We start from the raw sequence: 14,115 nt of genomic DNA, 5'->3' as shown, positions 1-14,115 counted from the left end.
CCTTGAGGCTCTCAAGGGAACATGTCAGTTCCAGTGAAGTACAAGAAAAAAAAAAAAAAGGAGGCTATGGAGCAAAATGCATTTTTATCTATTTGATGACTTTGTATGAGGGATAATGGGGAAATAGTAAATTTCATGTAATAGCAAAATTGTGTCTTTTTTAAAGACTTTTTTTTTTTTTAAGGAAGTTTCAGGTTCACATAAAAATTGAGAAGAGAGTACAGGAATTTCCCATATTTCCCTGTGCCACACAAGCAAAGCCTCCCCCATTATCAATATCACTCATTGGAATGGTACACTTTTTACCAAAGATGAACCTACATTGACACACCATCATCATCCAAAGTCCCTAGTATACTTTAAGTTTCACTCTTGGTGTTGTACGTTCTGTGGGTTTGGACAAATGTGGACTGACATGTATCTATCATAATATACAGAATATTATTTTACTGCCCTAAAAATCCTCCGTGCTTCACTCATTTGTCCCTCTGCTGGCAATCACTCATCTTTTTACTATCCCCATAGTTTTGTCTTTTTTCCAAAATCTCATATAGTTGGAATCAAAAAGTACATCACCTTTTCAGATTGACTTCTTTCACTTACTGATATGTATTTGCGTTTCTTCCATGTCTTTTCATAACTTGAGAGCTTATTTGTTTTGAGTACTGAATAATGTTCTATTGTCTGGAGGCACCAGAGTTCATTTATCCATCCACCCATTGAAGGACATCATGGTGGCTTCCAAGTTTCCACAGTGATGAATAGAGTAGCCATAAACATCCAGTGCAGGCTCTGGTGTGGATGTAAGTTTTCAACTCTTTCAGGTCAATATCTATAATTGATGGATCATATGATAAGAATATGTTCAGTTTGTAAGGAACCCTTTGTATGTCTTGTAAAGAGGCTGTATCATTTTGCATTTCCACTAGCAAAGAATGAGAGTTCTTATTGCCTCACATTCTTGCCAGCACTTAGAGTTGTCTTTGTTCCAAAATTTGGGCATTCTGAGGAATGTCTAGTGGATCTGTGTCACTTTTCCTTCGCAGAATTGTATGATCTAACTTGTGATTCTCCACAGCGGTATCTCCGGAGGATCTCTGCAGATCCTGGGACTCAGAGTTGAGAGCAAAGGGGGTTTTCTCCACTTTGTATAGATGTCTGCTAGGCAACCTTCTCTGAAGGTGTGTCCTGGCCAACTTGAACACTTTTGGTGGAATTATAAAAGACATTCACTAATCTTTTATGGATGTGAGATATATTGGTAAGAACTGGAGAGGGTACCCCACAAAGGCTGGGCAGGTGTTCCCTGAAACACTGGTCATGTTCCCATCCCAGGGTTACAGGAAAAGCAACATGCCTGATAGACCCTAAAAACTAGCAATAAGTCCCTTGGCCTCTCAGAGAGAAAGCAAGTATAGAGGGACTACTTTTTTTGTTGTTGTTGTTTTTGTTTTGTTTTGTTTTACAGCGAGAGAGAGATCACAATTAGGCAGAGAAGCAGGCACAGAGAGAGGGGAAAGCAGGCTCTCTGCTGAGCAGACAGCCTGATGTGGGGCTCCATCCCAGGACCCTGAGATCGTGACCTGAGTTGAAGGCAGAGGTTTAACCCAGGCACCCCTGTAGAGGGACTTTTGACTCAAGGCTCTCTCCTTCCCCATTTCTTTCCCCATTCCCCCTTCCCCAGTTCACACAGAGAGGTAGGTAAAATAAATGAAAATTTCCACCCAGATCATGGCCCTAAAGTCAAGAAGCTAAAGGTCACACAAAGGATATAGAGCTCCTTTCTGGAGGATTTTCCTGTTAGTAGCTTGGCTGGATTCCCACACCACCTCTCTGTGGATTTTCTGAGCTGCCTTTGTCTTCTCCTTCATGTGTGAGCGTCCTTGACCTCAGGGTGGCCTGGGAGAAACATCCAGGGCCAACTACATCTCATTCTCAGGATGAAGTGGTTTCTCTGGCCTAATCTTTCAGGGCCAAGGTTGGGTCACCATGTGATTCAAACTTTCTCAGCTCCAAAGAATATGCTGGAGCTTAGTGCATGGGGTCAGAGGTCCAGCTAGTGATACTCTGACCCCTGAGATTGTCCTCTGAGCATAGGGCTCCATCAGAGACTTCCCAGGGAGGGGAGATGGGCTGAGGTAGAATTAGGGTACTTCTGGGTCTCCTAGCCCAATGTTATCTCATAATCTCACCTTCTTCGGCACAAATATCAGCCCTGATCATTACCCTGGACAAGAATGCTTCACCCAGAACCCAGAGTAGCCCACCACTGATCCCAACCTTCTGTCCACTTCTTTCCAGGCATGAGGGCAAGGAGTCATCCCAGGAATGTCCTGTTCTGAAGCTGGGAGGGTACCTTCTCTGTCAACTCAAAGATTTTGTCATAAAAAGAGAGGCAGAGTTGAAGATTTCATTTAAGAGAGAAAAAATGCATTTCAAGCTCATTTTCTGAGACATAAAACCCTTTCTGAGAAGCTTCCCAGAAGCTCTCCATGTCATTGAGTTTAGCGAATTCAGATGACTTGATTGTTTTCTGTTCACTCATCACCATTCTCAGCAATATTCATGGGTACAACAAAACAAAACAGACAGACAGACACTGCTAGGAAGCAAATCAAACATGGCGCACCAGACAAGGCAGAGTTCTTCTCCACAGCACGTTGCAGATGATGCAGAGCAACTGCCACCCAGTTGTCCCCCAGGCAGCTGACAATCTGAGAATGACACCCCAGCATGCTGAGGTCTCTCTATGAACCCATCGCGAGAACTCAATGTGTGCTCATGAACACTTGAGCCCTCCTAGAGGTGAGGCTCCTACACCTAGATGACCTAAGATGAGGAAAGATCACCTGCTTTCTGAAACGTCCCTGCACTGACCACACACCATCTCATTATGGGGGTGGGCTGCAGGCTAACCATTTACTATTTACTTCTCCTCCATAGGAAGGAGTACCAGAAGCAGAAGCTTCTTTTATTAATTGAAGTGGGTAAAATATCAGTGCTCTCTCAGTGGGAAATGCCTTCAGATCTCTGCAACAGAGAGCAACTTCCTTTAGCTCTCCTTAGTAGGATGATCCCTGAGACACGTCAGTCCTCAAAACAAGGTTAAGTGACCCCCAAGTACTCTCCTGATAGCTTCTTGATTTGCATCCTCATAGGTGAAAACTAGGTAAATGAAGAGGAAGTCTACCTTCCAGTCCTCAAAAAAAAAAAAAAAAAAAAGACAAAATAACAGCAACTTCAGTCTCTTTCAGGTGGATTGACAAGAGAAGATGGAATTGTCAAAATGCAAAAAAGCAACATGAGTGTATAAGTTGGTCTACGTTTTGCAGTTTTCATCAATCAGGTGGTGGACAACTTCTGCACGTGTATCTGCTCATCCCTGAGGGTGAAGCCTGATAAAAGCTGGCGGGAGGAGAGGCCAATTGCTCAAGTGGGAGCTCATTGTTTCCCATAGTTATTTGCTGTGTTTTCTTCCGGGGACAAAGACTGATGCACCTGTGCCAGAAAGAAAAGTCAGAGACTATTCAGTGAGCAGAATAAGCAGGCTTCCCTCCCGCTGTTTTGAACGCATTGCTTATTCTTGCAAGCAGAAACATGCTGCTGTAGCTTGCTTCCTAAACAAATGCCACCCAGTTGTTCCTGAATCTGACTGCACATTGGAAACACCTGGAAAGCTTGCTATAAATACACATTCTCAGACTCCACTCCCCCACTCCCCCACAATCCTCAACCAGTAGGTCTCTCTGGGACCCGGGAATCTGAATATTGAGCAAACACACCTGGCATCTTGGGGTGCTGGAATCCAGGTATCACATGATTTATCTCCAGTCTCAGACCCCACAACAGCATTTTTATTTTATTTTATTTATGTTCCCCAGAACATCGTTTTAGAGGAGAAAAAAAAGGGCCCTGGAGATCATCCCACTCAGCCTCTTTGTTTTACAGAGAAACAGCATTGAATCTGAGCAAAAAGACCTGGTTTGATCCAGCAGGGCTGTGACACTGTGTAACATGCGGTGTCTCTGCTGAGAAGCTATTGCCTCTCACCGGATTTAGAAGTTAGGAATGGGTTTCTGGAAAGGGTTAGAACCAAATGTCCTTATAGGGATAAAAAAGGTTATTAGAAGTCATCTATAGAGAAAGAAGCTTTTGTTAAGAAAAGATGGCTTTGAAAAAGCAAATGTTAGTGAAAGATGCTCCATCAGAGTAAGGCCCCGGGGCAGATCCGGCCCAGAGCACAAGGGCCACCCTTGTCCGGCCATCTGCAGTCTGCCTCTGAATGCCCATTGAAGGAGCAGGAGCTCTGACGCCTAATGGCTTTTGGACTCCAAATACAAGAGAAACAAAGCAGTTCTTAAATAAAAGAACTGCAGTCTGAAAGAAATTCTTAAGGAGAAAGAGCCGTATTGATGTGTATTCCTCCTAAATGGACCTTAATTAGGCCACACACACACTAAGACATCAGGGAGACACTGCAAGCCCAGTTCCCTCTTTATTGCTAAACCCAGGAGGAAGTCTGTGTGATTTGAGGCTGCCTCGGGAGCTCTACATGGATGATGTCCTTGGAACTACCCGTAATGACATGTAAACCCATATCCAAAAAACCTGGGCGCACTGTGCCCTCCCTGCAACCCAGTTCTTGAATCCCAGGATCTGGAAGAAAGACAGAGCTTTCTGAGCATCTCACCTGTGGGCCTGGAGGTAAGCAACGTGCAGATTGTGGGCTCAGTGTGGACCGACAGAGACTTAGCTATAATCAGTTCTGTACTTCTGGGCCTTTTCATCTCCATTCCACTGAAAATTCACCATGAAACAGGGGCCCTTTGAAGAATTCTTAACCAAGTGGAAGAGGATAGAGCAGAGCCTCCCTGAGGCCTTGCCCCAATCTGAAGGATTTGTAGAAAACTGTCATCCCCTGAGTTCACGATTTCAATTATTTTTAAAATTTTATTTATTTGACAGAGATCACAAGTACACAGAGAGGCAAGCAGAGAGAGAGAGAGAGAGGAGGAAGCAGACTCCCCGCTGAGCAGAGAGAATCTGATGTGGGGCTCAATCCCAGGACCCTGGCATTGTGACCTAAGCCAAAGGCAGAGGTTTTAATCCACTGAGCCACCCAGGTGCCCCCCAATTTCAGTTTTTAAAAAATGCCTACAGTTCACTTACCTGTGGATTTCTAACCCTGTGGTCCCCTATATACAGTTGACAAAATGGAGGCCCAGTTATTTGCCCTCTGGGTGTCAGTGACACAGCTGAATAAGACCTAGGTGTCCCAACACACATGCCTTCCACATCAATGTACAGATCTTCCAAATTAATTTCATAATTGTTAGTTTTATCCAAGTAACAGTGACATCTAGTCATGGTCCCCAAACCTGGATGGAATCGTTTAGAAGCTTTTGGTATACCTCTACAGGAAACACACCCTCGTGGACCCCCACTGAGCCATGCCCCATGCAATCCTTTCTTCTTGAGTGTAATTGGTACCTATGAGCTGTTTCTAACCAACAGAACAGCTCAGAGGGGATGGGCTGTCTCTTCTGGAGTGGATTATGTATGAGATAGTCACTCCCGTGACATTATGCTGTATAAAACTCCCTCATAGGCAACTAGAGTGAAAGATTCTCCTGCCGGCCTGAAGAAGCAAGCTCCACGCTGTGGGTGGGCCACATGACAAAGATGTGCTGGTGGCCTCTTGATGCTGAGAACAGGGCAGCCAGCAGCCAGCTAGAAAACAGGACCTCAGTCCCACAGCCACCACGGACTGAACTCTGCCAACCATCACCCATGCTTGGAGAACACCCAGGCCCCTCAGAGGAACATGGTTTGGCCGACATCTGCCTTTGAGCCCTTAAGCAGAGGATGCTGTTAAGCAGCCCCCCAGACTCCTGACTTACAGAAACTGTGAGATAATAAGTGCAATAAATGTACAGTCGATTCTCGCTTTTCACAGTCGTTACGTTCTACAATGTTGGTGTGAAAAGTGAATTCATGCCGTTGCTCCTAGGGGAAGTAGAGAGTTAGGGTCCTGCCAGCCTCTTGTGACGGCATTTTCTTTTCTTTTTAATTTAAATTTAAATTTTATTTTTTTCTAGATGTGAGACTTCTTTTTTAAATTTAAATTCAATTAATTAACATATAATGTATTATTAGTCTCAAAAGCAGATTCATCAGTTGCGTATAACACCCAGTGCTTTTCACATCACGTGCCCTCCTTAATGCCCAACCCCCCAGCTGCCCCATCCCCCATCCCCTCAGCAACCCTCAGTTTGTTCCCTATGATTGAGTCTCTTATCTTTTGTGATGACAGCATTTTCATCAATTGATCAATACATAACCTTGTTTTACGTGTGTTTCTGTTTAAAGACACCTTATTTAATGTACTGTGGATTCTTTAGCATTGAACTCACAGCCAACAGTGCTACAACGCATGTCTGAATGAAGGTCGTCTAGCACACAGATGACCTCCAGGAGGCACATCACAGCCTTGAGCTTGGCAGCACCAGAAAACACATTATTAGCACAATGCTTGGGGGCCACTTTAAACAGCAAAATTACCGATAAAAATCAAAAAAGGCAAAAGCGCAGCACAAAACAGACTACAAGAGGACTCTTGTTTGCAGTGTGAGTGCTGAAACCAGAAGACAGAGCATTGCCTTGTTCCACTGCCACTGGAAATGTGCACACTGGGTGACGTACTTTGCCGCTCTACCCGTATTTGCAAATGACTGTGAAAGCCTTGTGAGTACTGATTTTTTGAGGTTGCAGGTTAATTGTAGCCGATACAGAATCTGCTGATAAGGAGGATAGACTATAGGTTTGAAGCTGCTAAGTGTGTGGTAATTCATTATGCGACGAGATCCAATTAATGCAGCCTCTTCCTTCAGTTACACCCGTGGACATGCTCGTTCGCATCCCTGATGGCCTTTCCCCTTCACCTTGCCCCAGATGGGACTTCTGTTCTGTACCTATGAGGGCATGAAATACATTCTGTTCTTCTGTTATACACTGCTAGCTATTTGCATGGGTGAAGGAACATTCCCAGAACTTCCCAGCTTTATAAATGTATGAGGAGCCGGAAGCCTCTGCTGTACTTAGTGTAAGGTCTCTGTAACAGACACAACTCATTTTCTCAGCCTGGCTTAAGCATTAGGTCAAATCTTTGCTCTTAAATTCAAATGGTTCAAGCCTCCTCCTATCCTGTAAGGACGTCTTCTTCCCCTTCCTCCTCCTCTCCCCCTCCTTTCTCCTCCGCTCCCTCTTCCCCTCCTCCTCCTCCTCCTTCTCCCTCTTCTTTCTCTCCTTCATTTCTTTTCTAGGAATCCTACCTCCTTTCCCTGATGGTCAAAGAATCCAAGGGCTCCACTCATCATGATGCACCTGTCAAGTTCACCCGGATACAGAGATAATCAGGAAAGCTGTTCTGCTCTAGCCAGCCCAGGCCTCTGATGCAATGCCAGTGAGTGGTCTCTGCCCTGCTGCATTGCTCCTAAACCCCTGGCTGATGGGTCCCATCCCCTCTGCTCCTTACCATATATTGGCAGCAAATTGGATTTACACCTCAATAAGACTGACATAGGGCCTCTCCTCTTCCTCATCTGGTCCCTCTGTGCAGATACGCCTGCCACTGGACACAGCCTAGAATACTGGACAGGCCACACAGGCCTGCCTTGCTCTGCAGAACTGCAGCTCAGGGACCGCAGATGCCACGACCCCATAGCTCAGCCTCAGCTGTCTCCCCGGTAACTCGGCTGGTTGGGTTGGCTCATAGGCATAAATGCTTCTCCTAAGGCTCCTACAGACCAACAGGGAGGCTGTGTCTAATGTGCTTTCTGTTTTAGTCTCAATTCAGCTTTGTCTCAGAGACCCCCATCTAACTCTCCATATACGTGCCATTCCTTCGCCCTCCTCATCTGCTCCTTCCTCACTCTAGCTTCTCAAACCCAGCCTGTCCTCCAAGAAAAACATATATATGATACATAATATTAAATTATATTTTATAAATTCTAAATATTTATAAATATTAAATTAAAATTATTATTTATATATATATATATGGCATGGGACTTAGGCAAATAAAGCTATAAGAAGTTAAATTTGGAGAATGAAAGATAATACATAAAAATATATTTTTTCTCATATATAGTTGCATATATTCCAAATATTATGAAAAAGGGAACTTGGAATGATCTTTTTTTCATAACACAGTGTACACGTTGTTCACTTACACTCTACTATTACCATACACATCCATGGTCCTAACACATACATAGTACACTAACACCCTTACATTGGACTGCACCAAGTGCAGGACTTAGCCACATGAAGGGAACAAAGTCACCTTTATAAAAGGGGAAGAAAAATTGGATTGTCCACACACAATCAGTGATGCCTCCCCATTCCAAAGGCTACGTTCGCTTCGTAGTTTCCCCATGTTGCTAGGTTAATAATCATCATCTGCTTCAATGCAGCAAAATAGGAGGAGAATTAATGACCCATTTCACAGTACGCACTCACTACATCTCAGTGTATGCTCAGAATAGCCTCAAAAAGTAAATTACACAGACCTGCTGTGTGCTTTCAGAATGGAGGGAAGATCCAATAAAGCCATAATTTTCCCTTCTTTTAAGCCTCTGCACAAAATATATAGTTTTCCACTTCAGCTGATTTCCCCGGGGTTTTATATTGCCAGTGATTGATTTTCTTCATTTATTGTTATCAATTGATGCTATGTTCTCAGATCACTGAACATTAGCGGTGTCCCAATCCTGTTTACTGAAAGCTGTAACAAGTTAAATTTGGAGAATGAAGAACAATAATAAAAAGCATTCTAAAGCAAGTAAACTCTTTTACTTAAAAAAATTACAGATAATTGCAAAAATTTATAACATAATGCTGCTAGGACTTTGAGATTCCTTCTTCCAGAATTTTTAAATGAAATGAATTCTAAAATAATAAAAGGAACCAGAGAATAAAAGCAGAAGAAAATCCTTGATATAAAAATTACATAACCGTGGTATCCTTCAAGAAAAAAAAAGGGGGAATAGGACAAATCCATGCTCCAGTGATTACTTCCAACTCGGTCATTAACTCATTTGCATGACTTTATGATACATCACCTGCTTGTAATATTCCACCTGGCTTCCTGCTCCCAAATTCTCCTGCTCTCCAAGGATAAAATGATTTGACATTATTCTCATTTGACTTATTTATCCTAGACTTCTCCTTAATGGCTACCATCCAAACTATATTGAAAACTCACATAAGGCCATTCTAAAACAGATTGGAACCACTCATGGAAATCTGAAAGGATAAAGTAGCATTCCCTGAAATATTTCATTGGTATTCTTATTTATACTTCATCTTTTTCCAGAAAGGGTTTGAGATATCTCACTATTACACATATAATGAAATACAATTTTTTTTTAAGATTTTATTTACTTATTTGACAGACAGAGATCACAAGCAGGCAGAGAGGCAGACAGAGAGAGAAGGGGAAAGCAGACAGAGAGAGAAAGGAAAAGCAGGCTCCCTGACAAGCAGAAAGTCCGATGCAGGGCTCGATCCCAGGACCCTGAGACCATGACCCGAGCCGAAGGCAGAGGCTTCAACCCACTGAGCCACCCAGGCACCCCAATACAATTTCTTTTTAAGTAAGGGAAGAAAACAATGAGAATAATGGAAAATAAGGAAAAAAGGCGAGACAAAGTCTGTGTACCTGTATTAATAAACCAGTATTGTGTAAGTGCTATATGATGAACAATGACAAAATCTCAGTGGCATACAAGTTTTAACATCATTCTTGTTCAGTTTGTGAATCAGCCACAGAGCTCTTCAGATTTTGGTGTCTCTTATCTTCTTTCTGAGACCCAGGGCCAGTTGGTGCAAATTCTCCTTATTATGATGCCAGAAACTCAGGAAGGTAAATGGAGATGAACAATGTCTCTTAAGGCCTAGGTTCATAACTGCCTATTATCATTTCTACTTTCCATCTTGCATAAGTTCTTCTCATGGACAAACTCAGACAAAACTACAAGGAAAGGGATTCTGGGAAATGTAGTTCATGGCATCAGACATATATGGTGGTGATGGAGATGGTAATGATGGAGATGGTAGTGGTGGTGATGGTGATGATGGTAGTAATGCTGGTGATGGTGGTAGTGATAGTGATGATGGCACTAATGGTGGTGGTAATGATGATGGTGATGGTGTTGGTGGTGATGATAGTAGTGATGGTGATGGTGGTGGTGATGATAGTAGTGATAGTGGTGGTGGTGATGGTAGTGATGGTGGTGGTGGTGATGTGATGGTGATGGTGGTGGTGATGGTGATGGTGATGATGGTGATGGTGGTGGTGGTTATGGTGTTGATAGTAATGATTATGATGGTGGCAGTGATGATAGTGGTGGTGGTGGTGATAGTAATGATGGTGATGGTGATGATGGTGGTGGCAGTGATGATAGTGGTGATGGTGATGGTGGTGGTGATGATAGTAATGATAGTAATGGTTATGGTGGTGGTGGTGATGATACTGGTGGTGGTGGTCATGGTGATAATAATGATGATGATGGTGATGGTGGTGGTGGTAATGGTGGTAGTGATGGTGGCAATGGTGTTGATGATGGTGATGGGGATGATGGTATATTCAAACTCCTTCTCTAATAATAGGGCTAAATGGACTCACAATTAACATCACTTTAGAGTATTTTTAATATTTGGAAAAGCCATGTCCCCTCCTAATACTTCCTTTTCAAAATATTTAAAATTCAAGGTCATCACTTCATTCTTCCAAATGAACTTTGATATTATTTTGACAAGTCTCTCAAAAAGTATTATAGAGATTTTGTTTGCAATAACTCAAATCATGTAAACTGGGAAATTCTGTCATACAAAATAGTTAGTCTTATCATCCAGGACACATTTGGTAACCAATTGTTATTGCACATTTCTTGGTAAGTGTAATAAAAATATTTGTGTTAATAATTATGATGTTTTCTAAGTGGGTATAGAAGATACAAAGACTTGACATTTATTTATTACTTTCATTTTCACCCACTGAATCTACTGACAATGCTCATGTTGTTTTGATTGATGATGATGAGGTGTTTATGTATATTCATATTGGCTGGCAATAATAATACTTTCATCTTCATATCAAGTACATATTCTTTATTTCTGTCCTGTGTTTGGAGCCTTCAAAATAAGACAGCAATATAATGGTGGTAATGGGAGTTCTCATTTCTCATTTTGCTTTGCCATTGTTTCTCCATTTATTCTTTGATTACACTTGGCAGACGTGTTTATTATCTCTGCAAATAAATCACTTCTCATTTTACTTACCAATTCTACCTCTTTTCCAGCTGATTAATTTCTGCTTTTATATATTCCATGTTCTTTCTAATTAATTGCCTGCCTTGAATGATTATTTATATATTTCTTTTCTTTTCCACTAGATAATGAAAGAATTTAGGGGTAAGAATCAGCCTCTCCGGGGGCACCTGGGTGGCTCAGTGGGTTAAGCCTCTGCCTTCAGTTCAGGTCATGATCTCGGGGTCCTGGGATTGAGCCCCGCATAGGGCTTTCTGCTCGGCAGGGAGCCTGCTTCTGCCTCTCTCTCTCTCTCTGCCTGCCTCTCTGCCTACTTGTGATCTCTCTCTCTGTCAAATAAATAATTAAAAAAAAGAAGAATCAGCCTCTCCAGCTCTGTCTAACAGTCTTAGTAGTGTCCTCAGTTTTATGATTGCCTAAACCATCTGAAATAATATTTGGTGCCTTACTCATTATTTGGGACTCATTTTATTTTATTTATAATATCCAAGTAATTGGGTTATTCTTTCTAAATGTTTACTATAAATTTTGAATTTTAGAAGATTGTGACAGCAAATAATTTTTCTTTGAGGGTAATTATAAAGTCAAATTTATATCACTTTTGTAATTGCCCCATGGACACCTGAAAATAAGTAGTCCCATCAGGGTGAGCATGACCTTTGTCAAGTCTTACCATTATCATTGCAGTTGGTTGAGTGAGTAATGCTCCCAAATCCTAATCCCTGAAAACTGAGAACATTACTTAATACGACAAAAGAAATTTTGCAGATGCGATTAATAATCTCGAGATGGTGTGAGGGTCCTAGATTATCCAGATATGCTTTCATTGCAGTCACAAGTATCCTTATAAGAAGGTGGAGAGAGAGAGATCCAATATGGAAGAAGACAATGAGAGGACTCAAGGAAGCTGCCTTGCAGGCTCTGAAGAAGAAGAAAGGGGTCACCAGCCAAGGAATGTAGCCCCAGAGCAGGAGGAAGCAGGGAAACAGGGTTTCCTGCAGCCTCCAGAGGGAGTGGGCTCTGCCAACACCTTGGTTTCAGCCCAGTAAAACCAGTTACCGATTTTGAACTCCAGAACTGTCAAAGCATGAAGGTGTGTTCTTTTAAACAGTCAGGTGGGTAGAAATTTGTTACCGCAGCCACAGGCAACAAATACAACTGCAAAGCCTTATCTCCCTTCCCGGGCTTTTGATCTGTCACAGGGTGCTGGGATTGATAATTCTCCCTAACAATTATATTTTTGATCTTGACTTCTAAAGTATAAATTTAGAAATGCCAATGTAGTATACATTTATCAGTGCATGAAGGCTAACGACCATTTTCAGTATTGTGACCTCTCACAGCAAAACATGACTCTTATTACAACTATAAGGCTTCTTGATCAATGTCTGTATTTTCTTGATATTGACATTATCACCCTCCCTCTCTGCATGTATGAGCCTCTTCTCCATCTTTGCCCAGCCCCTTATTTTAAATGATAAAAGATCTCTCCTTCATGTCTGTCTCTTGTATTATGTAGTTCAATTTTTGCCTCCTGTCATTCAACTTAGCTTTGATATAATGAAATTTAAATTCTGACATTTATTATCATTACCCCAATGGTTGGTGCACGTCTCTCACCTGGCTTTGTTCTGCTTTCTTTCTGGTTTACGCTTTACTGTAGCTTTCTTTTTTCATTTTGTGTTATGTGCACTGCTTTAAAAAAAAAAAAAAAAAACAAACAACAACAACAACAAAAACCTACACCAGTGGATTCTTTTAATTTTTTCAAGTATCTATTTAAACATAATCTTTTAATCATTTAAGTCAAAATCAAAGCCATGACTATGGCTCCTTCTTACACAAAATAAAATTTATTGTACTGTATCCTTTCCTGGGCCCTCAATTACTTCCTAGTCTTTGTTAAATTAATTTTAATTCTTCTTTTTTTTTTTTAATTGACAGAGAGAGAGATCACAAGTAGGCAGAGAGGCAGGCAGAGACAGAGGGGGAAGCAGGCTCCCTGCTGAGCAGAAAGCCCGATGCGGGGCTCGATCCCAGGACCCTGAGATCATGACCTGAGCCGAAGGCAGCAGCTTAATCCACTGAGCCACCCAGGCACCCCGTTAAATTAATTTTACATTATACTCCTAGATTGGTACATTATTATTGCAGTTTTTAGTAATTTACATTTAAAACATATGGGTTTTTCTCTTTGGGGGCCATCTTGACATAACTCATTTTTTTCGTTCAACAAATAACTGTTGAGGACCTACAGTGAACAGGGCACTGAGCCAAGAACTGGGATAAAACCTTGGCTGGGACCTGTAGGCCGCTGCCCGGGGCTCATGGACCATTGAACACGGTGCTGTATAGCTGCCATGTTCAATGATAATTTGGGGGCCACCCTGAACTTGGTTTTGTTCTTCAGGACCACGCGTCCTCTCTAGGCCCATGCTCTTGGGTTTGTTCTTCCCTGGGAAGCACCCTTTCTTCTTCCACCTATTCTTTAGCTTTAATCCTCCTTATCCCTCTGGTTTCAGACTAGACATTCTCCAAGAAGCCAGCCCTTGACTACCCAAACCTGGACCAGGCCTCCCACTTAGGGTTTCCACAGAAGCCTACACTTGCCTCTTTGCCCAGCCCCTTATTTTAAATGATAAAAGATCTTTCCACAATGATAAAATGATAAATGATAAAAGCCTCACTACAATGTCATGCTACCTGTCCTGACAGACCCCCTGTCCAGATAGTAGGTGCTTGCCTGTTCATTTCACTGTCTCTCTGGGCTGTGGGCTTCCCAGG

At 42.2% G+C, this 14,115-nt stretch overlaps 2 long non-coding RNA genes across 2 annotated transcripts in view; one reads left to right on the top strand and one right to left on the bottom strand.

Annotated features, from left to right (window-relative positions):
* Nucleotides 1-1,450: 1,450 nt before the first annotated feature.
* The window catches only part of LOC309843845, a 98,208-nt gene continuing 85,543 nt past the window's right edge, over nucleotides 1,451-14,115 (bottom strand). Inside the window, exon 3 of the long non-coding RNA XR_014300369.1 lies at nucleotides 1,451-3,498. This is a non-coding gene — a long non-coding RNA (uncharacterized lncRNA). The remainder of the gene's footprint in view (nucleotides 3,499-14,115) is intronic.
* LOC309844484 lies at nucleotides 4,506-5,950 on the top strand. The gene is made up of 2 exons (XR_014300731.1): nucleotides 4,506-4,704; nucleotides 5,609-5,950. It is a non-coding gene; the product is annotated as an uncharacterized lncRNA (long non-coding RNA).

This window comes from Mustela nivalis (assembly GCF_964662115.1).
Source record: "Mustela nivalis genome assembly, chromosome: 11".
Classification (NCBI taxonomy): Eukaryota; Metazoa; Chordata; class Mammalia; order Carnivora; family Mustelidae; genus Mustela; species Mustela nivalis.
The sequence above is the reverse complement of the archived record's forward strand: the minus strand, read 5'-3'. Positions and strand labels throughout refer to the sequence as shown.